This window comes from Podarcis liolepis (genome assembly GCF_965112155.1).
Source record: "Podarcis liolepis genome assembly, chromosome: 14".
Classification (NCBI taxonomy): domain Eukaryota; kingdom Metazoa; phylum Chordata; class Lepidosauria; order Squamata; family Lacertidae; genus Podarcis; species Podarcis liolepis.
Genome location: NC_139569.1, coordinates 5,376,920 through 5,403,773, shown reverse-complemented (window position 1 = coordinate 5,403,773; position 26,854 = coordinate 5,376,920). Strand labels below are relative to the sequence as shown.

General features: G+C 49.3%; 2 protein-coding genes across 3 annotated transcripts in view; one reads left to right on the top strand and one right to left on the bottom strand.

The window, feature by feature from the left end:
* PSMG3 (proteasome assembly chaperone 3) overlaps positions 1 to 26,854 on the bottom strand; it is a 340,750-nt gene that overhangs the window by 126,544 nt on the left and 187,352 nt on the right. The gene's annotated exons all lie outside the window — the stretch shown is intronic.
* The window catches only part of ELFN1 (extracellular leucine rich repeat and fibronectin type III domain containing 1), a 248,652-nt gene continuing 231,664 nt past the window's right edge, over positions 9,867 to 26,854 (top strand). Inside the window, exon 1 of one of the 2 annotated variants that reach the window (XM_083474721.1) lies at positions 9,867 to 10,620. The gene's annotated coding sequence lies outside the window, so the exon portion shown is untranslated. Of the gene's footprint in view, positions 10,625 to 26,854 lie in introns of both variants that reach the window. The other variant, XM_083474723.1, reaches the window with a different exon arrangement.

The window sequence follows — 26,854 nt, the reverse complement described above, 5'->3', positions numbered from 1 at the left end:
CCTCAGCTTCAGGATCTGTCCTTCCAGGGAGCACTCAGGGCTGATTTCCTTCAGAATGGAGAGGTTGGATCTTCTTGCAGTCCATGGGACTCTCAAGAGTCTCTTCCAGCACCATAATTCAAAAGCATCAATTCTTCGATGATCAGCCTTGTTTATGGTCCAACTGTCACTTCCATACATCACTACTGGGAAAACCAGAGCTTTAAGGAGCTGAGAGACCAGGGTTCAAATCCCCACTGGGCCATGATGAAGCTCACCTTGGAATACACACTGCCTCTCAGCCTAGCCTACCTCACAGGGTTGTAGTGAGGATGAAATGAGGATGGGGAGAACCATGTTTGCCACCTTGAGCTCCTTGGAGAAAAAGGTGGGATATCAGAGTAACAAATAATAAGGAAATAAATTTGGAAGCCAAGCCTGATGAGGAACGGTTGAAGGAGCTTGGTATGTTTAGCCTGGAAAATAGGAGACTGAGATGAGATATGATCGTCATCTTCAAATATCTCAAGGGCTGTCATACGGAAGAGGGAACAAGCTTGTTTTCTCCCGCTCTGGAGGGTAGGACTCGAACCCATGGCTTCAAGTTACAGGAAAGGAGATTCCGACTAAACTTCAGGAAGAACTTTCTGACAGTAAGAGGTTCTGCTTTCTGGAAGAAGGTACAGGTTTATAAAGACTAGGACTAGCCGCCTGAGAAACAGTTTCTATCCAAATGTGATTTTGGTTTTAAACGCAGTGTAAGGTAGTCTCTATGGGAGTGTATTGTATTTTTAAAATGGGGTATCAGAGTATTTTTAGGGGGCTAACCAGGTTGGGATAGCTGGGATAGCAGGCTTGTTGGTTTTGAATATCTTATGTAGATTTTTTTTTTCAATTTCATTGTTCTCTATGGGACAATGACAATAAAGATTATTGTATCGTATCGTGTTTGACAGTGAAACAGACTCTCTCAGGAGCTTTTGGACTCTCCTTTATTTGAGGTTTTTATACAGAGGTTGGACTGCCATGGATGCTTGAGCTGTGATTCCTGCATCGCAGGGGGTTGGACTAGATGACCCTCAGGGTCCCTTCCAACTCTATGATTCTAAATAAATGGCCACTGTGAGAATGGGATGCTGTGCTGGATGGGCCATTGGCCTGATCCTGCAGGCTCCGCTTATGTTATTAAGGATGCCAGTGCTCCAACAACCGCCAAGACCTGCTCTTGGGATCTAAGACTTGAGTTGTGCTCTGTTTGAGCCGGTTGCTTCTTCCCCCTTGCCCAAGGGGCTACTGGATCCCTGGATCTGGTTGGGGCCTCCTGCCTCTTCCTGCACTCTCCTTGCAACCTGCCTTCTTCTCTTGTTGTTTAGTCGTTTAGTCGTGTCCGACTCTTCGTGACCCCCTGGACCAGAGCACGCCAGGCACTCCTGTCTTCCACTGCCTCCCACAGTTTGGTCAAACTCATGCTGGTAGCTCGAGAACACTGTCCAACCATCTTGTCCTCTGTCGTTCCCTTCTCCTTGTGCCCTCCGTCTTTCCCAACATCAGGGTCTTTTCCAGGGAGTCTTCTCTTCTCATGAGGTGGCCAAAGTATTGGAGCCTCAGCTTCACGATCTGTCCTTCCAGTGAGCACTCAGGGCTGATTTCCTTAAGAATAGATACGTTTGATCTTCTTGCACTCCATGGGACTTTCAAGAGTCTCCTCCAGCACCATAATTCAAAAGCATCAATTCTTCGGCGATCAGCCTTCTTTATGGTCCAGCTCTCACTTCCATACATCACTACTGGGAAAACCATAGCTTGAACCTTTGTTGGCAAGGTGATGTCTCTGCTTTTTAAGATGCTGTCTTAAGATGATGCCCTTCATGGATCGCTGCCTTGCTGTGGCGAAGGGGCTTGAATAACTCAGAGAAGCTATGAGCTATGCTGTGCAGGGCCACCCAAGATGAACAGGTCATAGTGGAGAGTTTGGACCAAACGTGATCCACCTGGAGGAGGAACCGGCAAGCCACTCCAGTATCCCTGCCAAGAAAACTCCATGGACAAAGTCAACAGGCCCCCTTCTTTACCACTGACTTAATCCCTTCTTTTCACCACTGGCCTTTTGCCACATGCCCAGCCAGGACTCTGTGATGCTGCCCACTGCCTGCTGCGTCCAACTGACCTAAATGCAGCGTCTCCCCTGCCTGCCAATCACTGTGTCACAAGTTCTTGCTTGGGCCGTGCGGAAATGCCCTTCCAAGGCCTGTGTTATTAAGGTAAATAAGTAAAAAATCTGGGTTGCCAGCTGTCACTTGGAGATGCGCCAACACTGCGCTTGCTCTCATGATGTATCTCAGTTCTTGTCGGCCATGATGGCTGTTCCCTGCCTCCACAGGTGGAGACAGAAATGCTGTGGGAGCCAGTTGAAGTTAAATCCTTCATAGGCATCCTTTGGCTGGGTCAGGATGATATGGGATTGGGGGGGCAACTCCCATATCTTGTGGGGGCACAATTAGTGCCAGCACCGTCCGTTAAGAGTTTGGGTATAATCTTTGATACCTCCCTCTCCATGGAGGCACAGATTACAGCTATAACAAAGGCGGCATTTTTTCATCTCCGCCAAGCTAAGCAGTTGGCTCCTTACCTCTCTTGCCCTGACCTAGCCACTGTGATCCACGTGACGGTCACCTCCAGGCTTGATTATTGTAACTCGCTCTACGTGGGGCTGCCCTTGAGACTGACCCAGAAACTCCAGCAGGTGCAGAATGCTGCAGCGAGACTCCTTACGGGGTCCTCGCCGTGGGATCACATTCACCCGGTGCTATACCAGCTGCCCTGGCTCCCGGTGGAGTACAGGGTCAGGTTTAAGGTGCTGGTTTTAACCTTTAAATCCCTATATGGCCTAGGACCCTCGTATCTACGGGACCGCCTCTCCTGGTATGTCCCACAGAGGACCTTACGGTCTTCAAACAAAAACATCTTGGAGATCCCAGGCCACAGGGAGGTTAGGCTGGCCTCAACTAGAGCCAGGGCTTTTTCGGCCGTGGCTCCGATCTGGTGGAACGCTCTGTCACAAGAGACTAGGGCCCTGTGGGACTTGACATCTTCCTGCAGGGCCTGCAAGACAGAGCTGTTCCACCAGGCCTTTGGCCAGGGCACAGCCTGACTCCCTCTCTCCTTCTGTAATCCTCATAGAACTCTGGCCCAATGGTTGCCATTAATTTGATTCTGAACTGATTTTAGAATGAATTGATTTTAGAATGTATTTCAATTAACTGATTGTGATTTTATGTAAACTGTGTTACTTTTACTGTTGTTAGCTGCTCTGAGCCTTGCTTCGGCTGGGGAGGGTGGGATATAAATACAAATTTGTTGTTGTTGTTGTTGTTGTTGTTGTTGTTGTTGTTGTTGTTGTTATTCTGAAGGCCAGTTGTTGGAAACTGCAGAAGGGGAGAAGGCTCTTGTGTTTGAATCATGCTTCCCAGTTTCTCAATAGAGGCATCTGGTTGGGCACTGTGAGAACAGGATACTGGAATAGAGGACTAGATGGGCCACTGGCCTGATCCAGAATGCTCCACTTATGTTCCGATGTTCTTCTGTTTTATTTTCCTTCCTTTCCCTGCTGTCTTTTTTTGTGGGTTGTGTATGTCCAGTTTACAGGGGGATACATAATCGCGGGAGCATCTCAGCCATTGTTTACATCCCAGTGACTATTCTGAGTCCCTCTTATTTTAGGGCTGAGATTAATGCTCTAAAACACATAACTCTGCTCTGAATGCATTTCTGAAGATTTATTTCGATGCCTCCTGGAGTCGCCTCCAAAATATACATGAGAATGCCAGATCATTACTTTCCTAAAATGATAAGAGTAATGGAGAGGAAAGAAACCTTTTATTCTTAAATTCAAATGCCCATTAAGCGCTGCACTTTTTATCTTGGCTCCAAGTTCTCTGTAGTCGTGTTTGCGGCTGTATCTCAACCCATACAAATAAGCCCAAATGAAAATATGTAGCGATCGGGGAAATGGGTGGGGGGCAATTATTCATGGGAATTCTCTCTCGGCTAATCCCAGCTTTATTTCCACCGCTGAGTGACAGAGATTCCTTTTGTTACTTCACAGCAGCGAGAATACAGAACAGGGAAATTTCTGGGCCGGATATTCCGATCCGACCTTATCAATGCAGATTTACCTTTCAGAAATAAATGCCGGCATCTGAATGAATGCGAGTTCATGCTATTTTCTATTGGGATGCAATCTGCTGATTCAGAGGTGCACAGAAACCAGCCTCCCACTTTTCTTTATTGCATGAAACTCTTGTCTAATAGCAAAACAAGCCTTGGAAGTAAAATCTCCTTCTGCATTAAGGCTCTCTACTCTGGCTCCCCCAAAGCCAGTGCCATCAAATGGTCTGGTTTTCAAACGAATAGTGTATTTTTCGCTCTATAAGACACACCAGACCACAAGAAAAAAATATTCTGAATCTCAGAAGCCAGAACAGCAAGAGGGATTGCTGCGCAGTGAAAGCAGCAATCCCTCTTGCTGTTCTGGCTTCTGGGATAGCTGCGCAGCCTGCATTCGCTCCATAAGACGCACACACATTTCCCTTTATTTTTTAGGAGGCAAAAAGTGAGTCTTATAGAGCAAAAAATACGGTACTTCACATGAAACCAACCTAACCCGGTCCACCAGCCAAAGAATGAATGTAGAAGCCACAGGCAGCATGCTTCAATGTTCCTTTCCAGGAAGAACATGTACAACAACTTTGTAATTAAGAACTGGTGCCCAGGTTTACTGCTTTTTTGTTTTTGTTTTTTTAAAAGCTTCCTCTCTCTCTCTGTCCCTTTTCCTGCTATGTTTGATTTATTTTACTTCTATCCTGCTTTACATTCAAATGACTTGCAAAGCGGCTTACAAAAAAATTAATGGCAATAATATATAATAGAACATCACAGATATAGAACAATTAACAAACCGAATTAAACAGTGACAAACTGCTGGTAAAACAATTGCAATCCGTAAAAGTCTATTCATAGAAAAACTACAAAAATAAGCTAAACATCACAATTACAACAGAAGTCATATTACAGAATTAATAAAGTACTACAGAATTCATAACCTATAAAACAATATTAGCAGCACTAACAAAACAGCAACCAAAAAGTAAACTTAGCACTGTTGAATTCATACACAAACACTCCACACCCCATCACTCATAAACTCTGTTCAGCTCACTGAAATACCCATACAGATAAAGCCCATGGCAGCAAATCCCTTCTGAAGTTTCCGTGGGCTGGAGGTGGGGCAGCTGAGGGGAAACCAAATGACAAAGTCACAGTTCTTGATCTGGAAACAGCTCCCTTCTGAAGGCTCCTAGGGCTGGAGGGTGTGGCAAGGCAGGTGGGAAAACCCAGCACAAAGTCTCCCTCCCCTGTTCTGACTCTTAGTCTGAAGGCAAGGGCCATCCTCTTATCAACTGTGATAAGCTGCTCTCAGAGAAGTGCTTTGGCTGAAGCATGGAGTAAAAAAATACTTTAGATTCATATACTTGAATGTGTCAAAAAGCTGCCCAAGGGATCTTTGAAGTTGCTTTGTGCAGAGCCAGCCAATTGGTCCATCTGGACTCCAGGAGTTGAGGGACCTGTGACTTTCCAGATGCTCTTAGACTCCATCTCTGGCCATTGGCCATGCTACATGGAGCTGATGGGATGTGGAATCCGACAGCATCCAGAGAGTCACAAATTCCCCACTCCCAGTAAGCTCTTACTGGCAGTGGACCTTCAGTATCTCTGCCAGACATATTTCCAAGCTCTGCTACCTAAAATAATTCTAAGATAAGAATGGGGTAATCTGTGACTCTCCAGGTGTTACCTGAACTTCAGCTCCCATCAGCCAGCATGAATGGTCAAGGCTGAAGGGAGTTGGAGCCCAGAAATATCTGGAGAAGTTCTCCATTCCTGCTAAAGTGGAATGCAGAACCAATGTGGTGTCATGATTAGAGGGTTTGACCAGGACCTAGGGAACCAGGGTTCAAATTCCCACTTGGCCATGGAGCTCTTACTGGGTGACCTTGAAAGCCAGTCACTGCCTCTTGGCCTAACCCACCTCCCAGGGTTGTTGTGAGGATTAAATGAGGAAGGTAGGGAAGAACAATGTGCCCAACCTTGAACACTTTGGAGTAAAAGGCGGGATGTAAATAAATAAATAGGTCTAAAGGAGCACGTCAAAGTGCAAGTAGATAAATAGGTACCACTCCGGCGGGAAGGTAAACAGTGTTTCTGTGTGCTGCTCTAGTTCGCCAGAAGCGGCTTAGTCATGCTGGCCACATGACCCGGAAGCTGTACTCCGGATCCCTTGGCCAATAAAGCGAGATGAGTGCCGCAACCCCAGAGTCATCCGCGACTGGACCTAATGGTCAGGGGTCCCTTACCTTTAAAGGAGCTGTCCAGGATTTTAGTTCTGAAATACTCATTCTGCTGTAAACACAACCATCTGTTGGAAACCTTCTTCCACCACCTGTGTTGTAATGAGCTTACTGAACTTGTCGAAGCTGACCTCCGGGAAGGAAGGATTGAAAGTGAACGGGGGTGGGGGGTGGGAGAGATAATAATACACTCTTCAAAAAGTCCGCCTATTTATCCTGCTCTATTTCAATCTCTCCCCTTGTGGTGTGCAAATTGCCGTTCTTAAATTTAACATCCAAAACACTGCAAACAGCATTAAAAATTTACTCCCTCCTAAACAGGGCTGGGGCAAAACACCTTTGGGGAAATCACTGAGCCCCCCCCCCAACCAACACCCCCGCTTCCTCCCTCCCTGCAACCTCACTTAAGAATCCGCTCTCTTGAGCTCCTCTGCCAGGCTACAAATAGCTTCTTTAAAAAGTAATCTTTTAAAAAGTAGGCTTTAGATGGGGTCTACAGAGGACATCTAGGCCACCAGTATTATTGAAGAGGGAGAGAGGGAAGGAGAGAGAGAGAGAGAGAGAGAGAGAGACTTAGCACTTGCAATCCCTGTTAGAAGTGTGGAGCCTAGCTAAAGATTTCAGTGTAGAGTATAGGAGAAAAGAGTTTGGATTTGATATCCTGCCTTTCACTCCCTTTAAGGAGTCTCAAAGCAGCTAACATTCTCCTTTCCCTTCCTCCCCCACAACAAACACTCTGTGAGGTGAGTGGGGCTAAGAGACTTCAAAGTGTGACTGGCCCAAGGTCACCCAGCAGCTGCATGTGGAGGAGCGGAGATGCGAACCCGGTTCCCCAGATTACGAGACTACCACTCTTAACCACTACACCACACTGGCTTTCAAGCCAAAAGGGAAGGGGGCAGCTAACATCCTTTACCAAAAACTATAACTGAGGACGGAGTATTGAAAACTCAATGGAAGGCTTGCCTTGAACCCAAAGTAAAGATTAACAGGCTGAACAGAAATGTAGGAAGCTGCCCTATACCTAGTCAGATCATTGGTCCAGCTAGTTTGGTACTGTTGACCCTGACTGCAATATTATTTGCAGAAAATAACTTCTAGGGAACACCTGACCTCAGACAAATCCATGACCAGAAGGCTTGTAGCTCAGAGGCAAAACATCTGCTTTGTGGGAATGTTCAGGGTGGCAGGAAAGGATATATTGTTTATTAATGTCCTTCCTAACTTGCGCTAGCAAGTGCCTTTACTTAACTTGCGCTAGCAAGTCCCTCTGATAAAGGGAGAGGGAAAGGGCAAGGAGAATGGCCAAGAGGTCAGTGCATATTGTCTTTGAGAAAAAGCCAATAGATGAATAAATGGGCAAGGGGTGAGGGTAGTTTAGAGAAAGGAAAGGTGGGCATCACATTTATTTTCAGTGAAACTGACTGGCTTCTCCAAAAGCACAGATAATATGTGGAACTCACTGCCACAAGATGGCTCTAATGTCAGGGAGTTAGAGGCATTCATGGAGAAAGAGGAATGTAGGAGGGCAGGTGAGAGAATGTCTGTCAACACAATGCCTATGACAGCCCTGACAGCTAAATTGAACCTCCCAGTTCAAAGGATGGACATCACCGGGTGAGGGTTGTACCACTTGGGTGAGGGCTACTCCCTCCATGTCCTACCTGTGGGCTTCCTGGAGAACCTAGTTGGCCATTGAGAGAAGTGAGGTGCTAGACTCTCAGGCTGATCTCATTTCTTATATTCTTAGCTGTTTATTTCTGAATACCAGCTGAGGGCATCAAGGCATCTAGACCGGCCCTGTGGGAAGCAGGATGCTGAACTTGTTGCCTGGCCTTGGGCCTCTTCTGATGTTCTTAAGATACCGGAAGGAATGGTTTATCAGGAGAACTGATAAAGGAGAAGGTGGGGTCACTTCCCATGCAGTTGGATAGGTCAGTGCACCCCAGTGCTTTGCCTTCGACGGCGGGCAGCTCATAAACGGAGTCCCATGGAAGACAAGAGACGGGAAGGTATACAGATTGAATAATGTAGCTTACGCAAGACTATCGATTATATTTGTCTATGTATTATTCAAACGATTGACTCACCCAGGCCAGAATACAGGGGCATAGCCAGTGTTTGCTCAGTGGTGCTCAGATTGTAGTTAACTTTATCTCACGCCTTCACCTTGATAACTTGTAGCCAGATTCTTCCACTGCCCCTCAGCTGCTCCTGTGGCCCCCCTCCCCCCATCGGGAGCTATCGGCTCCTCTGCCCGCTTCCTGCAAACCGTTGTCCGCAGAAGCTCCTAGCGATGAATCAGAGCGTTTCCTTAGCGTGTTACTTAAACAACCACTCCCTTGATTTTGCGAGCTTACTAAGGGCGGCTGGGCTGAGTAGGAGCCCGGACAGGCGGGATCAGAACCCTCTAAACCACGGGTAGGGAAACCTATAACACCCACCTCTAGGTATTACTGAACTCCCAGCTCCCCTCAGCCCCCGGGCAGCAAGACCAGTGGTCAGGGATGACGATGGCACTCTAAGAACGTTTGGAGGACCACAAGGGGTCCCCATCCTTGCCCCCAGAATCAAGAAGTGGTTCAACTTTTGTAGCTCTCTTGCTGAGCATCTCTCTCTCTCTCTCTCTCTCTCTCTCTCTCTCTCACACACACACACACACACACACACACACACACACACACAAGCACACAAATATAAGAAGTGAAATGCTACCGGAAGATCTTTGCATACAAATAGCTAGAGACGGTTCTTTAATGGGGACCGACGGCCGACTCGCTAAAGAGGCCTCTAGGGGGCTGTGGGCTTTTACCTTCGGCACAGAGGAAGCCGCGTGGGTTTTTTGGGGTGCGGGGCTGGAGGCAGAGTGATGGATACAAAGTGCCATGTTTTCGTGCGCGGGGTGGGTGCGTGGGTGCATTATTCCCTGTTAAAGACCAGCGCTGTATCTGCCGGCTCCCCTCCCAACTTGAATGAATGGAAATAGATGTGCGTAAAGTTTCCTTCAAGAAATTTTCCCAGGAAGTAAGCGATTAAAAGCGCGTGTGTGCGCGCGCGCGCGTGCACTGCCTCCCTCAGTCTATTGTTTCCTTTTCCCTATTCCTCCCCCACATCCTCAATATTCAGCTGGAGAGAGATCGAAGGCCTGGCTGAAGAATCTTTTAAAAAATATAATAATCCAAGTTTGCAGTGGTTCTTTGTTGGAGTGACTGATTCAATAGGGGAAGGAAGGAAGGAAGGAAGGAAGGAAGGAAGGAAGGAAGGAAGGAAGGAAGGAAGGAAGGAAGGAAGGAAGGACGGGGGGGTCGCGGAATGGGGGAGGGGGGTTTCCCCGTGGAAGGCGATTTGCTCGCTGGCTCCGCTGCCGCCTCCCGTTGACGGCTCGGTTCTCCTCGCCAAACAATCAGCTCTGAGACGCTTCGAAGGCTTTAACTTCCATTGGATCTCCCCGGCGAAGGAGCTGCACACACCCTCTTCTTCCTCCCCTCCCCTTCCACCCATCCATTCACACACACACACACACACACACACACGAGTCTCTCTTCAGCCCCTCCCTCCTCCCCACCGCCTTCCCACTCGGTGGACTCCTACATTAAACCTTTGATCGGGCTTGCAACCAGACGGAATCTCTCGCTCGCTCTTCCCTCTGCCTGACTCTCTCCGTAAGCGGCGGCCGTCCCCTCCCCCTTGGGGCCTCTCCAACAGCAAAAGAAGAGAGAAAGAAGAAGAACTGAGAGGAGGAGGGAAGAGAGAAAGGCTGACTGCCCCCCCTCCAGCTCTGATCTCCCCCCGCCCCACCCTCAGCGTCTCCCGGGAATCCTTCAAGGCGAGGCGGCGCTCCGGGATCCACAGACTGGTCGGGCTCCTTCGCTTCGCCTCCGACCGGGATGGTGGCGAGCTCTCTACCGGCTCCTTGACGCAGTGAGGGCGGCCGAAGGGAGAAGCTGCGGCTCTCGCTCCTTCTCTCTCTCTCTCAGGCCGCCAAAGGATTTGTCTGAGGAGGAGGGGGACAGAGAGAGGCTGCCTGCCGGGAGAGGACGCTTTGGGAGGGGAGCTGAGAGAGAGAGGGAGCGCGCAAGAGAGCGAGCGAGCGAGCAAAGAGGCGGAGGCGCAGCACCGGAGAGCGAGCGAGCGAGCGAGGCTGGCCGCCCATCGGGTCCTCCCAGTCGTGCTTCAAGAGGGCGTCGGGGCTGGAGAGCCGCTCCTTTCCTTCTTCCTTCCATGCCGGAGGCAGGTAGGTAAGCCTGGCGGGGGGCGAAGCTCCGGCTTCAGCTCGGAAGGTGTGTGTGTGTATATATATAGATATATATATAGCTCGTCTTTCTCTCTCCCCCCCCCCCAACCTCCACCGGCGCCGCAATAGCTGAACGGGAGATGTCAACCGCTAGGATTATGAGTAGTATTGCCTTAAGCAGAGAGGAGGGGGTGCAGGATGGGTCCCCGGTGGATCTCCTCTCTGCCAGATCGTGAGCCTCCTGTATCAGTTGAGCCTGAGGGGCACACGCCGCCCAAACCCACCTACTGTAGGCATTCATTTGCAGATTGAAACACGCACAAACAGCACACACACACCATCTTCAGCCTCCAGGCACTTCTGTTCCTTGCCCTGGATTCTCTCCCCCCCCCCCAATCATCCCGTGACAGATGTTCCCAGTGCTAAGCCTTTCTGTGCTGCTCTCCCACTCCCACCCTGGACCTTTCCTGGACGCTCCATAGACGGAATGTGTTGGGGGTGGAATAAAGGGTTCGGGGTCCCCCGCAACCTCTCCTCTCCTTCTGGGTCCAAACTTGCCTCCTTGGACACACAAGCTGGGAAGGTGGCGCCTGACTCTCTGCGGGTCGCCCAAAACTTTTCTGCGCCTTGCCGTGGGCTGGTTGGGACATTGGGGTGCAGGGCGGCTCTGGGTGCAGCTGGGGCGAGCTGGGAGCTTAACCAAGGCTCCCCACTCCTCCCCAACCCACCCCCGGAGGGAACCAGGAGAGAGGGAGGGAGGAGCTGCTCTGTAGGTGCTGGCACCCAAGCGCGCAGAGACTCTTCGCGAAGTGGGCCGGTTTCAGCACCAGCGGGGAGCGGACAGCTCCCCGATGCGAATAAAAGACTCCGCCGTTCTCGACCGCTCTCCCAATTTCTCTTAAAGGTAATTTCTCTCCCAATTTCTCTTAAAGAAGTGTGCATGCACACGAAAGCTCATACCTAGAACTAACTTAGTTGGTCTTTAAGGTGCTACTGGAAGAAAATTTTTTTATTTTCTCTTAAAGGTAGTTCACTTTAATCCCCACAGTACAAATATTTCACTTTTCTCCTTTCTCGCTCTTGCTTTCGACGCCCACCCTTCTTCTCTTGGCGCCCGGTTTCCCCATTCTAAGTCCTAAAGTAGCCTCGTCCCTTAATGGGAAGTTAATGCAACTGTTGCGGGGGGGACGGGGGACGACGAGCCGTCCTGGCCCCCGAGCTAACCTTGCAATCCCGGTGTCTCTGGAAAGGGGAAGGAACCGGCCAGATCGAGGCACCACTGCCGGTTTCGTCTACAACTCAAAGGCATCGGGACTATCGGACGTAACAGTTCGACCCAGGTTTCAGTCCGGAATCAAAAAATTGCTGGGTGGATGAGACGTCCTCGGTTGGTCGCGGGGGGGGGGGGGTCCTGAGGTTGTTGTCTGTCCTAGAAAGTCGGGAGGGTACTGGTGGTTAAAGAAAGAAGAGGAGGAAGTGTTCCTAGGGCGAAGGAGGCCCCCGCAAGTCTGTGTGTTTCTTTGCCCGGGTGACTGGCTCCGAACCGTCGCTTGAAATCTCCCTGACAGGTTAACTTGCGCCTTGGATAAAGCTGTTTACTGGTGGCTGTAGAACTTGTCGAAAATGATTAATGACCCTGATTGTCAAAGTGGAGGGAGAGAGAGAGAGAGAGAGAGAGAGAGAGAGAGAGAGAGAGAGAGACCAAGAGAATGAGGCACTCCCAGAGCTTAGCTCTCGAGTCCTATCGGCTAGATTTCCCGGGTCTGAAGGCTCACGAGGCCATCTCCTTCCTTGAAGCTAAGCCGCTCTCGTTCTGGGCAGTGTCTGGATGAGGGGGAGCCAGGAGACCACAGGCACGTCGTCTTGAGTTTCAGGACTGGAGAAAGGCAGGGTATAAATGGAGGAAAATGATACTGATGATAATAATAGTAGTAGTAACAATGTATTTTGCTTTAGATTTTTAAAAATTCTTTAATGGACTTTCCTTGATTAGCATCAGGCTTTAACTTCACCTATGACTGTGCTCCGGAACCTGATCCAACACGAGAAACAAGCCCCCACCCCAATGTTGTGTCACCGAGAATGGATAGCCAGACACTTCTGGAAAGCTCATAGGAGGGCATGAACAGACTCCCTCCCCCGCTCTCTCTGTCTCTCCGCCCCACTCCGCCCGTGGACTTTGAACGCAAACGTTTCCTTTCTCTGTCCTCCAGGAATGTTTAGGTTCCAAGCTGATCTTGCTTAGGGATGTAGTAACTCCAGGTCTGTGTGTCTCTGAGCACGTCCAGTGTGAATCGCGCTCCTTGCCGAGTAAGGCAGGTGACTGAACCGAGTTGGGTCGAATACGGGTGGGTTAAAGCCACTAGAAAAAGCTTCCAAAGGACACTCGGCGTGGAAATTAACAACTGACCTATATTCATTCATTTCCACACCGCTCCAACCGCCATCCGCAGATGGCCAGTCAGCCTCGATCCACAATCCGTTTAAGCTTCAGCCATTCTCAAGCCACTTCATTCCCCCTGTAAGAATGAATGAAGCGGCTCAAGAATCGGGCTTGTGTCCCAGGATCGCTGCTTTCCCAGCCGCTCAGAGGACCGCTCATTCCCCTCACCTTGGCAACTTGCTGTGAGCTCAAGGTGTTCCCATACAACACTCCTCACGCGCCCTTTAAAAAAAAAACACCAAAACAAAATAAATAAATAAATTTAATTTATTTAAATAAATAAATATGGGCTTCCTTTTTGCAGTCGACCCGACACACACCTCGTCTTGATTAAATTCCCCGGTGCTGTAGGTCATGTTACACTCTGGATCACGGCCTTGTTCACCCCCATCATCCGCTTTAAATGCTTCGAAGTCTTACTTCCTCCCTTGCTTAAAAATGTGGCAAGAGCCGGCCCTGCTGCGCATGAGCACCGCCTCCTCCCCTCCCCAGTCTACTGAATGGAGGCCTGGACATCTGCCCCAAAGTCCGGCCCTAACGGCCCCGCTAGCTAAGAAGCGCGCGCGCAGACCTCCTTCTGCCGCTCTCCTTCCAGTCCAGAGACGGGCTTCACATCCTCTCCTGCGTACATCGAGCCAGCAATATGCAGAGCTGATTGAAACGAGGCCAGAGGAGAGTTATAGCCTGTTTAAAAAAAGAAGAAGAAAAAGCACAGATAGATATTTTAAAATCCTCTCTCGTCCTTGGCAAAGTTACCCCTTTCCCCTAATCGATTCTGCTGGGGGCGGTGAAATCGTGCCGAAGGAGAGAGGGGTTCTTGGTGATGGTCGGTCCAAAGTTGAGACACGGACAGCTGGTCAGCCCCCGATTGGGTCCGGTGGCTCCCGGGTGCGTTTTATGTCTCCCTCTAAATGTCTTGCGTGTGGTCGGTTCTCGGTTGTTGCCCAAATACATATATATGATATCTATACATTGGCGTACGATGCTTAGCCCGGTGTCTGTATTGCAGCTTTAATTAAAATGACAGATGTTGCCGTAGAGTTCCACAGAATTAATGATAAACACAGAGGAACTTGCCAATCAAGGCGGCTATTGTTCGACATCCAGCGGAGCTTTTGCCAAAGATCCTTGATTGCATTTGAATGAAGTCGAGCCAACAGGGCGGCCTACCCAAGCCCACCCCCCAGCTGGGCTGCAAAAGGCTGGCAGAAACGGGAAATGGAGAGGGAGGGAAACGCTGCCCTCTTTCCCTCGCGCCCCAGAACATATGGGGAGAGGGAGAGGGAGAGGGAGAGGGAGAGAGAGAGAGAGAGAGAGAGAGAGAGAGAGAGAGAGCGCAGCTTATTACACCGTGGCTACGAGTCTGTCTGGTTGACTCGCCCTGGACTCGCAAGGCACGCGCAGCAGCGGGCCGCCAGTTGCACAGATGGATAGCTTCGTATGTGTTCAGCTGTGCCACAGATTGCATCCCATAGAACTTAGCGATTCCGTCATCCTCCAAAGAGTGCAGAGCCAATGGGTTCTGCAAAGGCTTTCGCTGAATTCAGGAAAGGGACGTGGCTCGGCGGTAGAGCGTCTGCTTTGCATGCAGAAAGTTCCAGGTTCGAGCCTATCTCCAGGTGGTTCTCGGAGAGGACCTCGCCTGAGCCCCTGGGGAGCCGCTCCCAGCTGGTGGGGCAATCGGTGCCTTGGATGAGTAAAGGTTACGCAGACTCCTCGCCAAACAAACAGGCCTGAACTATCCTGTCGAGTCCTTCTCTAACTCAGACTGCCCCTCTCAGAAGTTGGGCTTTCCTGGTCTTCAGAAACTCCCGGGTTCAACCCCAGCATGTGTAGAGAAGACAGGGAGAGGCTTCCTGCCTGAAACTCTGGAATGCTGCTGCCAGTCCGAGTGGGCAGTGCTGAACTAGATGGGCCGATGGCCTTTATACTGACAAAGCAGGTTCCCATGTGCCTATGGATTGCAATTCGTGACTCAGCTAAGAAATGGCCTCAGTGGTAGTGAGAGCACACACACACACACACACACACACACACACGGGCTCCCGTCATTCTGTCCCATTCTGCAATGCTCCAGAAATTCGACCTGGGTGAGGTTATGCGCAGATGAGTAGACGTGATTCTCATGGGCTGCGCTGTGCAGATTTAGGGTCCAGCCGCTTCCCTCTGCCTTCTGTAGAAAGGAAAGGGTTTACATTCATCCCCGTAGGGAGAGCGACGCGGAGTCAAGCCTCAGATCAGGGTGGCCTTTGCCTCTCTGACTGGCTCAAGCGCTTTGATCACCCCCTTCCCCATCCCAAAAGCATCCTATATATAACAATTCTGCAAATCACCAGCTCCAACCCTGCCTCTGTAGGGTGTGTGTTGTATGTACAGTGCAAGCGATCCCGCTAAACCGATCCTTCTGGTGGGTCCGGATAGAGCGAGGCAGGTTCGGTCCTCCGTCAGCTGAGTCCCATCTCGCAGCCCGTCTCCTGTGCCCAAGACTAGGAGCCGCTGACAGTACAGGCAGGGCTGGTTTGGGTCCCATTCCTCCTTCCTGCTGGAGCGAGAAACCAAGAGGGCAGTGGAAAGTTTGGGGGAAGCGGCTTCCAGTGGGTTAGTGAGTCTGTTGCAAGCCTCTGCCTCTCCCTCTAGCCTGGCCCCATTTCCCCCCAATATAGATGCGGGAGAGAAAACGTGAATCGATTGCCTCCCCTTTTGTGTGTTTGTTTCTGCCCTAGAAGCTTTAAATGAGACAAAAATGAAGGAGGAAAGGGGGGCGAGGGAAGGGCCGCATGCAGAAGACTCCAGTTTCAATCCTCCGGTAGGGCTGCGAGAAACCCCTGTCTGAGTCACTGGAGAGACGCTGCCAGTCAGTGTAGACAATGTAGGCTTGACCGGACGCATGGAAGCTTCCCACGCAATTCAGCCCTGTATCCAGGGCCATGAGGACTGGAAATTTTATTTTCAGAAGCAGCACCATAGTTTGGAGGTAGAGCATCTGCTTGGCATGCAGAATGTTCCATGCCCTAGGCTGGGAGAGACTCTTGCTTGAAACCCAGAGAGCCACAATACTGAGCTAGACAGGCCAAAGATCTGACCTCAAGGATAAGGCAGCTTCCTATGATCCTAATACAAAATAGATTCTTTTTTCCACGCTGTCATGACTGTTATGCTCCACAGGAGTCAAAAGCCCATATGAATCCATATTGTGGCCAAGCAAAATGTTACATAATAGTGTGCAAGCTTCTGAGTTCCACAGCACTCTTCAGCAGGCTACTTTTTTTTAAGACAGAGGAAGAGAGCAGTGGCTATTGTAGACCTGGATGGTTTAGGTAATACCAACAACCTTATTTCACCCCACCCCCCACTCATTTACTTTTTAAAAAAGCATCTAGTAACATGAGAAAGAGTTCTGAGCAACTTGAAAGCTGGCCTACGATTATAGGACATTATGCTTGGCCTAAGAAAGGTATCACCCGAATATGGACTTTGGGTCCATAACGTAACAACTGTTCCTCTTTGTGTAACTGCATGGAGTGCTCCTTCCTTCAGGGATCATCTTGTTTACATGAGCCACATAAAGAAAGAGAGGGAGAGCATGGGCAGTCTGACTGGCAGGTTACTGATCTCTCTTTGGGAATGTTAGAAATCAGAATACCTTTTAGCAACATCTCACCCTGTTCCCGAAGGGCAAGAAGCGAGAGGGGTGAGCCTCTGGCAGTGAGTCTAGCAGAGGTACTAAAGTTTCCTTCAGCTTCTCCAGGTAATCTTGGTTCTTTAAAAGATGAGGGACAGGATCCCAGATCTGCCTAGCTAGATCCGTCTTCCACTTCTGAATGTTTGCTCCTGGTATTCTTGTCACCTGCTTTCCTGGAGACTACTTTCAATGCCACTGTCTGCCCACCCCAATGCCAGTCAGTTTCACAACAATGTGCCAGTTGCACTAGGAAGCCTTTCTATTCTTAGCTCTGGGGTCACTGTGGACCACAGTTATGCTGCCACACATTTCAGAGCCGGCTCTGCTATTGGACAAGGTGAGCACACAGTCTTTACACAGCAAGGCCTTGGATACAGCAACAATGAAGGGCAGCAAATGATTTAATTTATCCTGATAGCTTTCCCTGAATGAAGGGTTCATTTTATGTCTAAACTTGAATCCTTCCACGAGAATAACGATGCAAAGCTTAAATATTTGAGGGAGGCAGCCGTGATTTAGTCCACAGGTGCGTGTTACATCACTAGATCTCTCACGATTTAGGAGCTGGATACACTTGACGGCTGACAGTTCAATGTGTGAACTAACTCCACTGGAGAGGATTGAATTTAAAGCGATCTGGGGGCATATGAAAGTCTGGATGTAGTGCTTGTTTTAAGACAGCTCACTCACGTATAAAGTCATCGGGTGGAGTCAGTGATGGACATGCACATGTGAATCAGCTCTAGGACTGATTTGGACAGCACTCTGCCATCATTGTTCTGTGGTCTCATAGCACCTCTGTATATTACTGAATTCCTGATTTTTATACCAGGGGTGGGAGCAATTTGAAAAAGGCCAAGTGAATTTGATTTTGTATCTATGTGACTCCAACAACGTGTGAATGCTTGAATGTCCTGTATACCTGAAGGAGCATCTCCATCCCCATCGTTCAGCCCGGATACTGAGATCCAGCACTGAGGGCCTTCTGGTGGTTCCCTCATTGCGAGGTTACAGGGAACTAGACAGAGGGCCTTCTCGGTAGCGGCGCCTGTCCTGTGGAACGCCCTCCCTTCAGATGTGAAGGAAATAAGCAGCTATCTTCTCTTTAAAAGACGTCTGAAGGCAGCCCTGCTTAGGGAAGTTTTTAATATTTAATGCTGTATTGTTTTTAACACTTGATTGGAAGCCGCCCAGAGTGGCTGGAGAAACTCAGCCAGATGGGCGGGGTATAAATAATAATAATAATAATAATAATAATAATAATAATTATTATTATTATTATTATTATTATTATTATTAAATGTGAGAAACAGCCATCATGGGTCAGGCAGAAGTTTCACATAACTTCTGCCGCCTTCTATGTATTGCTGTGCTTTTCAAATAGAAGTCACTATGATGTTGTCTACCTCTGTGTTCATCAATCTTGGGCTCCCAAATATTGCTGGACCACAATTCCCATCATCCCTGATCTAAGATGAGTAGGGAAGATGGGCGATGTAGTCCAAGAACGTCTGGGGAGGTTGAAGAAGACAATATAGACTATATGTTCAGGGTTGCTCTTTGCCTGTGTAAGTACTGCTGAGATTTTAATCAAGTTTGAAATGTGATGGTGAGCCAAGGCAGAATCCTTCACCCAGCTGGAGCTTCATGTTCTTCTGTTGTTACTTCTACAGCCAATTGCCTTCAGATATGGTTTGAAGGTGCATTGGGTATCCACCTTGAGGAAGCTATGTAGATTTGAGGTCTGGATGCTTCTTGGACAGGAGACTACTTAGGAAGATAGGATAGGAAGCTGCCTAATACCAAGTCATGGTCCATCTAGCTCAGGACTGCCTACACTAACTGGAAGCAGCTCTCCAGGATTTCAAGCAGGGAACATTCCCAGCCCTACCTGGATCTGCTATTGGGAACTGAACATGGGACCTTCTTCATGCAAAGCAGATGCTCTGCCATTGAGGTACAGATCTTCCCAAAACAGAATCCATCCAAACAAAGACTTGAACCACAATTTAAAAGTCTGATGCTCTTTCTATCAACTGAGCTATCAAGGCTTCCACTTGGGAATCCATGTATGTTACTTTGAGTTCCATGATGGAAGAAAGGTGGTATATAAATGTAATAAATAATAATAATAAATTATAAAATAATAATAATAAATTATAAAATTTATTATTATTATTATTAATACCCCGCCCATCTGGCTGAGTTTCCCCAGCCACTCTGGGCGGCTCCCAATCAAGTGTTAAAAACAGTACAGCATTAAGTATTAATAACCTGACATCACATCGAACAGATCTTTTGAACTGCCACCTGTTCACACGTTCACCTGCAAGTCCCAACTGGTGCACACAGCTATGTGTGTGACCTGTCCAGAAACCCAGATTCTCTACTGGATTTAGGTCTCCCATATCCAAGTTCGCTTGTTTCCATTGGAGATGCCCAAGTTGCTGAGGACAAAAATATGTATAGCTGACAGCGCCCCCCTGAGGACATCCCCTCCACATCCCCAAGCCCAAACCCAACCTTCTCCAAGCTGGTGCTCACCAGATGTTTCAGACTACAACTCTCATCATTGGTGACCATCTGCTGTGCTGGCTGGGGCTGTTGGGAGTTGGAGTCCAACAATATCTGGTGGTGGAAGAAAGTGTCTGACAGATCTCAGAAGAAGGAGTCATTCAGCACTCAAATCTTGGACAGCACCTGTAGACCTGCATTTCAGCAGGAATGGGGAACCTGTGGCCCTCCAGTTGGACTCCAAATCCCATCACCATTGACTATTGGTAGTGCTAGCTGGGGCTGATGAGAGTTGTAGTCTAAGACATTTGGAGGGCATCAGGTTGGGGAGGACTGCCTCATTCAATCTGTTTCCAATAGTGTCTGCAAGTGCTTTCTATTGAACCATGGAAGTTTTGCTATAAAGGAACTTCATTGGAGTAAATAGTAGGCATGGCACCCTCCTTCTGTTAATTCTCATGGAGGGGGGAATAACCTTTCAGTCTTCCTTCTGTGTTTTGAGACATTTGGGTTTACCTTCCCCTCTGTAGGCTCCAGCTTTCTATGGGTGCTTCTAGCACGGCCACTGAGAAATGCTTACCAACCACACCACCATCACCCACTCCCAAAGTAAATCTCTTTATTCATTTGGGAAGGGCTATAATTCAGTGATATTGGGACGCGGGTGGCGCTGTGGGTTAAACCACAAAGCCTAGGACTTGCTGATCAGAAGGTTGGTGGTTCGAATCCCCGCAACGGGGTGAGCTCCCGTTGCTCAGACCCAGCTCCTGCCAACCTAGCAGTTCGAAAGCACGTCAAAATGCAAGTAGATAAATAGGTACCACTCCAGCGGGAAGGTAAATGGTGTTTCCGTGCGCTGCTCTGGTTCACCAGAAGTGGCTTAGTCATGCTGCCACATGACTGTACGCCGGCTCCTTCGGCCAATAAAGCGAGATGAGCGCCGCAACCCCAGAGTTGGTCACGACTGGACTTAATGGTCAGGGGTCCTTTACCTTTTTATAATTCAATGATGGAGCATCTGCTTTGTGTGCAGAAGCCCCGGGTTCAATCCGTGTCATTTTCAGATAGGACTGAGAGAAAGACTCTTGCCCGAAACCCTTGAGAGAGGCTGCCAGTCAGTATAGATAATACTGAGCAAGATACATGAATGGGATAATGTAGAATGGTATAAGGTAGATTCCTATGTTCCATCTAAGCTCCGAATTTTTCTTTGGAGACTGGCAGTACCACCCTCCATACCACCTTCTGATCCAAAAGGTCCCTTGGACATTCAGACATCATACTTGTTCACACACACATCCAATGAACATACAATTCTTGTTTGCTTTTTCGGATTGAGGAACCATTCAGGTAAGCTTGAGCACCTTTGACTGACCACTAGTTGGTAAAATCAGAAACATAGGATTGTCTCCTTAAGCATCCAGATATGGAAGTTCCAGATCCATACCTATGATACACAGTGACACAGGTGTAGGTGAGGAGGAGGTTTCCCCAAGTTGGTACCCTCCAGCTCCATCATCCCTGACCATTGGCCATGCTGGCTGGGTCTGATGTGATTTGGACTTCAGACCTTCTGCAAGGCACCAACTTGCAAAAGTCTGATGTTTGAGAATCAGGAGGTAGAATCTTGTTGAGATCAACCAGCCATGCCTACACTGCATTGGTATCTCAACCTTGGTGACAACCAGCTGAATGTGTGAACGTGACACCCCTGAAGAGCATTTCCTTCGAGACTCACACCACACCACAACTGTGGCCTACAACTCCCATGATCCTTAGCTAACAGGACCAGTGGTCAGGGATTATGGGAACTGTAGTCCAAAACATCTGAAAATTCTCCTGCTGAAGGTTGTGATGAGAACCACTGGCTTGAAGAGGGAGAGGATTATTAAACAAACTTGAGGAGGAGGAGTGAGGTCTATAAGCATATACTCTATCAGAAGCATCTGATTGGCCATTATGAGAAGTAGGATGCTGGCAGGTCAGTGAGGCAGAAGTCTATGGACCCACTCAGAAGAATGGGTAAGAACAGGCATAGGCAACCTTCGGCCCTCCAGATGTTTTGGACTACAATTCCCATAATCCCTGACCACTGGTCCTGTTAGCTAGGGATCATTGGAGTTGTAGGCTAAAACATCTGGAGGACTGAAGGTTGCCTATGCCTGGGTAAGAACTTCCCACTCTAGGAAAAAAATCATAGAATTGTAGAATTGGAAGGCATCATCTAGTACAACCCCCTGCAATACAGGAACCTCAGCTATAGCATCCATGACAGATAGCCACCCAACCTCTGCTTAGAAACCTATGCCCTTTTAAAATGTGTCTCCTTCTTTGGGGGGGGGTGCTATTGGGTTGTTGTTTTATTTTGATTATATATATTGTGGTTTTTATGTTGATCTTTTCTGTGAACCACCCTGAGACCTCCAGGTATAGGGCGGCATATAAATTCTAACAACAACAACAACAACAACAAATAATAGAAGCCTCCAATGAAGGAGGAACAGCCTGCTGGTTGCACAGTGGCCAACCAGAAACATGTTGGAAATTCGCAAGCAAGAGATTGCACAAGAGCAGTCTCCCCTTTTGCAGCTTCCAGCAACTGATATTCATAAGCATTTACTGCAGGGGTCAGCAACCTTTTTCAGCCATGGGATGGTCCACCATCCCTCAGACCTTGTGGGGGGCCGGACTATATTTTGAAGGAAAAAATGAACAAATTCCTATGCCCCACAAATAACCCAGAGATGCATTTTAAATAAAAGGACACATTCTACTCATGTAAAAACACACTGATTCCTGGACCGTCCGCTGGCCAGATTGAGAAAGCGATTGGGCCGCATACGGCCCCCGGGCCTTAGGTTGCCTACCCCTGATTTACTGCCTCTAACCAGGGAGGGAGAATCATAGAATCATAGAGTTGGAATAGACCACAAGGGCCATCGAGTCCAACCCCCTGCCAAGCAGGAAACACCATCAGAGCACTCCTGACATATGGTTGTCAAGCCTCTGCTTAAAGACCTCCAAAGTAGGAGACAAAGCTACATCCTGGTTGGTACCCACTGATAGCTTTGTCCTCCATGAGTTTCTCCAATTCTCTTTGAAAGCCATCAAAGTTGGTGTTCAGCACTGCCTCCTGTGGGAGCTAGTTCCACAATTTAGTGTGGGGGAAATTATGTGATTTTAGATTGCTAGTTTCAACCTGGTGTGCTCTAAATGTTTTGGACTACAACTCCCATCAGCCCTAACCTGGTGGCTGAGGCTTATGGGAGTTGTAGTCCAAAACATCTAGAGCACACTGGGATGGTGAAGACTATTCCAGATGGCAATGGGTATATTGTTATTACTACACATGTATCCCACTGAAATTTCCTCCAAGAAGGTGACCTACATGGCTCTTCCCCTCTCCATTGTATCTTCACAACAACCCTGTGAGGTAGGTTAGGCTGAGAGACAGCAACTGGCCCAGCGAGCTACATGGCCAAGTGGGGATTTGAACCCTGGTCTCCCAAGTCTTAAGGGACACGGGTGGCACTGTGGGTTAAACCACAGAGCCTAGGGCTTGCCGATAAGAAGGTCGGCGGTTCGAATCCCCGCGACAGGGTGAGTTCCCGTTGCTCGGTCCCTGTTCCTGCCAACCTAGCAGTTCGAAAGCACGTCAAAGTGCAAGTAGATAAATAGGTACCGCTCTGGCAGGAAGGTAAAGGGCGTTTCCGTGCGCTTCTCTGGTTCACCAGAAGCGACTTAGTCATGCTGGCCACATGACCTGTATGCCGGTTCCCTCGGCCAATAAAGCAAGATGAGCGCCGCAACCCCAGAGTCAGCCACGACGGGACCTAATGGCAGTGGCGTAGCGTGGGGGGTGCAGGGGGGGCCGGCCGCACCGGGCGCAACATCTGGGAGTTAGGGTTAGGGGGTGCAAATCCACGGGTTAGGGGGCGCAAATCCACGGGTTAGGGGGCGCAAATTACTTGCCCCGGGTGCTGACAACCCACGCTACGCCACTGCCTAATGGTCAGGGGTCCCTTTCCCTCCCAAGTCCTAGCCCAGCGCTCTAGCCACTACACTACGCTGTTCTCCTCACTTCTCAACCTGGCAAGTCAGTTTTGAAGCAGTTGTGGGAGTTATTGTCTTGCTCATTTCGGTCCCAAATCTCTCCCCCCCCCCCCGCCAAAGGGTATCTCCTGACGAGACCACTGATCCCTGATCCGTTGGCTTGTCCACACAATACACTGGAGGCTGCAGCCGTCACGGGACGGGAGGCGAACGTGGGAACGCAGCAGCCCTTCCCCGCCTTTCGAGATCCCGAGGGCTCACGTCCAAGAGGCGATCATTTCCTCCAAAGCTGAGCCATTTGACTGGGTTGGTTCCGCCGCCAAAAGCCTCCCCAGGCGCCGTCTGGGTCCCCGGCTCCCGCTGTCAAACAAACCCAGCGTGCGGCAGCTCCAGACGGCCACGACCTCGGGGCGAAATCCTCCCGCCTCGAGTCCTGACGATTTGGCCTTTCTTGTAGCGACAGGGGCCCCTCCTTTCACCGCGACCACAATGACGCCGAGGGCCGCGGAGCGCCTCCTTCCACCCTGTTCGCTCGACGCAGTTCGCTGCCCGCTTGCATCGCATGAAATATTTAAAAGTTTGCAGTGGTGAATAAAGAGATCATTAATATAAATTGAATCCAATGTTTCCAAGCAAAAGGGGAACGGAGTTGCCATCGCTGTATATAAATGACATCTATTCCAGGCACCCGAAAGAGCTGATGCCGGTACAGGCGCATTTTCAATTAAGTCGACGCATCCCCCAAATATCCTCTGAAAGGAAGGACAAACACGAGTCTCTTCCAGCTCTCTCTGGAGAGAGAGAGTGAGCTTGGGACCTTCCTTCTCGCATGCGGGGCGGAGGCTCTGCCCCTCGCCCAAGGCCCTTCTCATTGATAAAACGGGTCTGTGACCGGACAATATGTTCAGCAGCAGACACGCGATGTACGGGCGAGCGCACTCGAACGTGTGAACCGACCCTACTGGAAAGCTCTAGGTGCGAGGAAAGGTTCAGCAGCAATGAGCCTTTCGCACATGTAGGGGCAGAAGGTTGTGTGTTGCATTCATCAAGTGATGGTCATACACGTGTGAACTTGCCCCATGTTAAAGGGGAAAGACTGGGCAGAAACAGAAACCGGATACAATGCGGGGGTGGGTAAGCAGGGAAGTACTCAGGTCACAGTCTCTCTGTATGTGTCTGTGAATTTTGGGACTTATGCCGTGGGCCTGCTTTTGAACAAAGGCGAGTGTTCACAAGTGCAAAACGTCACTCCATTCCTCAACACTTGAGGCTTGGCAGGAAGCAGAATGTGTGAAAAGAAAACACCATTGCGTTTCAGATAATCCTGTTATGAAAGCCTTATCAGTGATGGCTCCCATTCACACGTGCAATTGACGCTCTTGCCCAGTGATGGATATGTACGTGTGAACCAGGCCTTCTTTCCCAAGTTTGCAGTTTCAGGAAAAGAAACCTCGCAGACAGCAAACTGATTATCAAATCACTCCAGATCAATGACCTCCGGCTCTCCAATTAAAGAGAAGGCGATTCCTAAACGAGGAGACCTGTTGAAGACCATGGGATTACAATTGAGGTGGGAACTATCAGTGGTTTTCTTTGACCCGCCGAGAACACTTCCGACAAGAAAACGGGGAAAGCTCTTTGGGGTTGACTCTTCGTCTTCTTTCTTGCAAAGGCCTATTAGGCACGGGGGGGGGGGGGGAGGCAGCCGCGCTGGGAGAAACGCGAGATCCTTCAGTGAGGTGGAGAAAGAAAAATATTATGCTGTCAGGTTCGTTTGCCTTGAGACAGTTTTACAGCCTCTCTCGCCTTGCTGCTTCCCCAAAGTGGCGACTGTAGCCAAGAAACATCCCATAAAAACTCAACCAAAAAACCACGCTCCACAAATCCGAGAGTTTATGGGGCGTGAGACAGGAAACGACGCTGTTCCAAGTCTGCCTAACCGGAAGAGAAGGTCAGAGGACTAAGGGAGGAGAAAGGGAGGCAGCGAGGCTGAAACTTACAAGTTACCTGCTAATTTCAGAACACACAGCCTCCTCTTTTGGGAAAGAACCGTAGCCCAGTAGGAAAACACCTGCTTCGCATTCAGAAGGTTCCAGGTTCAATCCAGGGTCTAGATAGACCAATAGCCAGTATAAGGCAGCTTCACATCTGTTCCCTATCGCCTCTCTCCGTTCCTCCACGTGTGGGATTTTAAAGGATTTCTGACGAGCTAGAAGCTCCTTTGGCTTCTTACTTCCGAGTAAACGCGCGTTAGGATCGGGCTGCGCACGGCCGTGGTCCTAAAACACACACAGCCGAATCCCCAGGCATCCTTTGGAAGGGAAGTGGGGGAAACCCCGCTGAGTTGGATGTCCGGCTGCCCTGGGGGGTCTCCGTGAACGCAGTGCCTGCCAGTTGCCTCGGAGTAAACGTACCTAGGATCCGAACCCGCATTCCAGGGTCCTGCTGCTACCTTAGACATCTAGGGCTTTCTGCTGATGGCTGCAGAAACCCACTGACCCACTCCGTCACCTGTGACAAGGGAGGGACCCTATGGGCACGTGTGGTGGCCCCATATATGTCAAACCCCACCTTGAGTACCGTGTCCAAAAGGGTATTTCTATCAAGATGATCAAGGGTCTGGAAACCAAGCCTTATGAGGAGTGGTTGAGGGAGTTGAGTGTGTCCAGCCTGCTGAGAGCTTATATGATGTTGTTATTGTTGTTTAGTGGTTTAGTCGTGTCCGCCTCTTTGTGATCCCCTGGACCAGAGCACGCCAGACACTCCTGTCTTCCACTGCCTCCCCCAGTTTGGTCAAACTCATGCTGATAGCTTCGAGAACACTGCCCAACTATCTCGTCCTCTGTCATCCCCTTCTCCTTGTGACCTCAATCTTTCCCAACATCAGGGTCTTTTCCAGGGACTCTCAAGAGTCTCCTCCAGCACCATAATTCAAAAGCATCCATTCTTCGGCGATCAGCCTGCTTTATGGTCCAGCTCTCACTTCCGTACATCACTACTGGGAAAACCATAGCTTTAACTATACGGACCTTTGTTGGCAAGGTGATGTCTCTGCTTTTTAAGATGCTGTCTAGGTTTGTCATTGCTTATATGATAGCCATCTTCAAATATCTGAAAGGCTTTCAGACGAAGCAAGCTTGTTTTCTGCTTCTCCAGAGCCCAGGACCCGAACCAATGGATTCCAGTAGCAAAAAAGGAGATTCGTACTAAACATTAAGAACTTTCTGAGGGTGGTGGACTCTCCTTCGCTGAAGGTTTTTAAACAGAAGTTGGGTGACCATCTGTCAGAGATTCTTTTGCTGCGATGCCGGCATTGCCCGGGGTTGGATTAGATGACCCTCCCAGCTCTACGATTTTATGATTCTAAGTTGCACCAGCAAAAATTTTACTCGCAAGTAAGCCACCCCCCCTTCGCTTTTCCTGGTCAACGGTCCTGGTTTACTGCCTGATGAGTAGGCATAGGGACAGAGTGCGATCCTATCCTACTCAGAAATGAAACCCATCGAATTCGATTCCTCCCAGGATCTAGGCCCCCAGCGTTA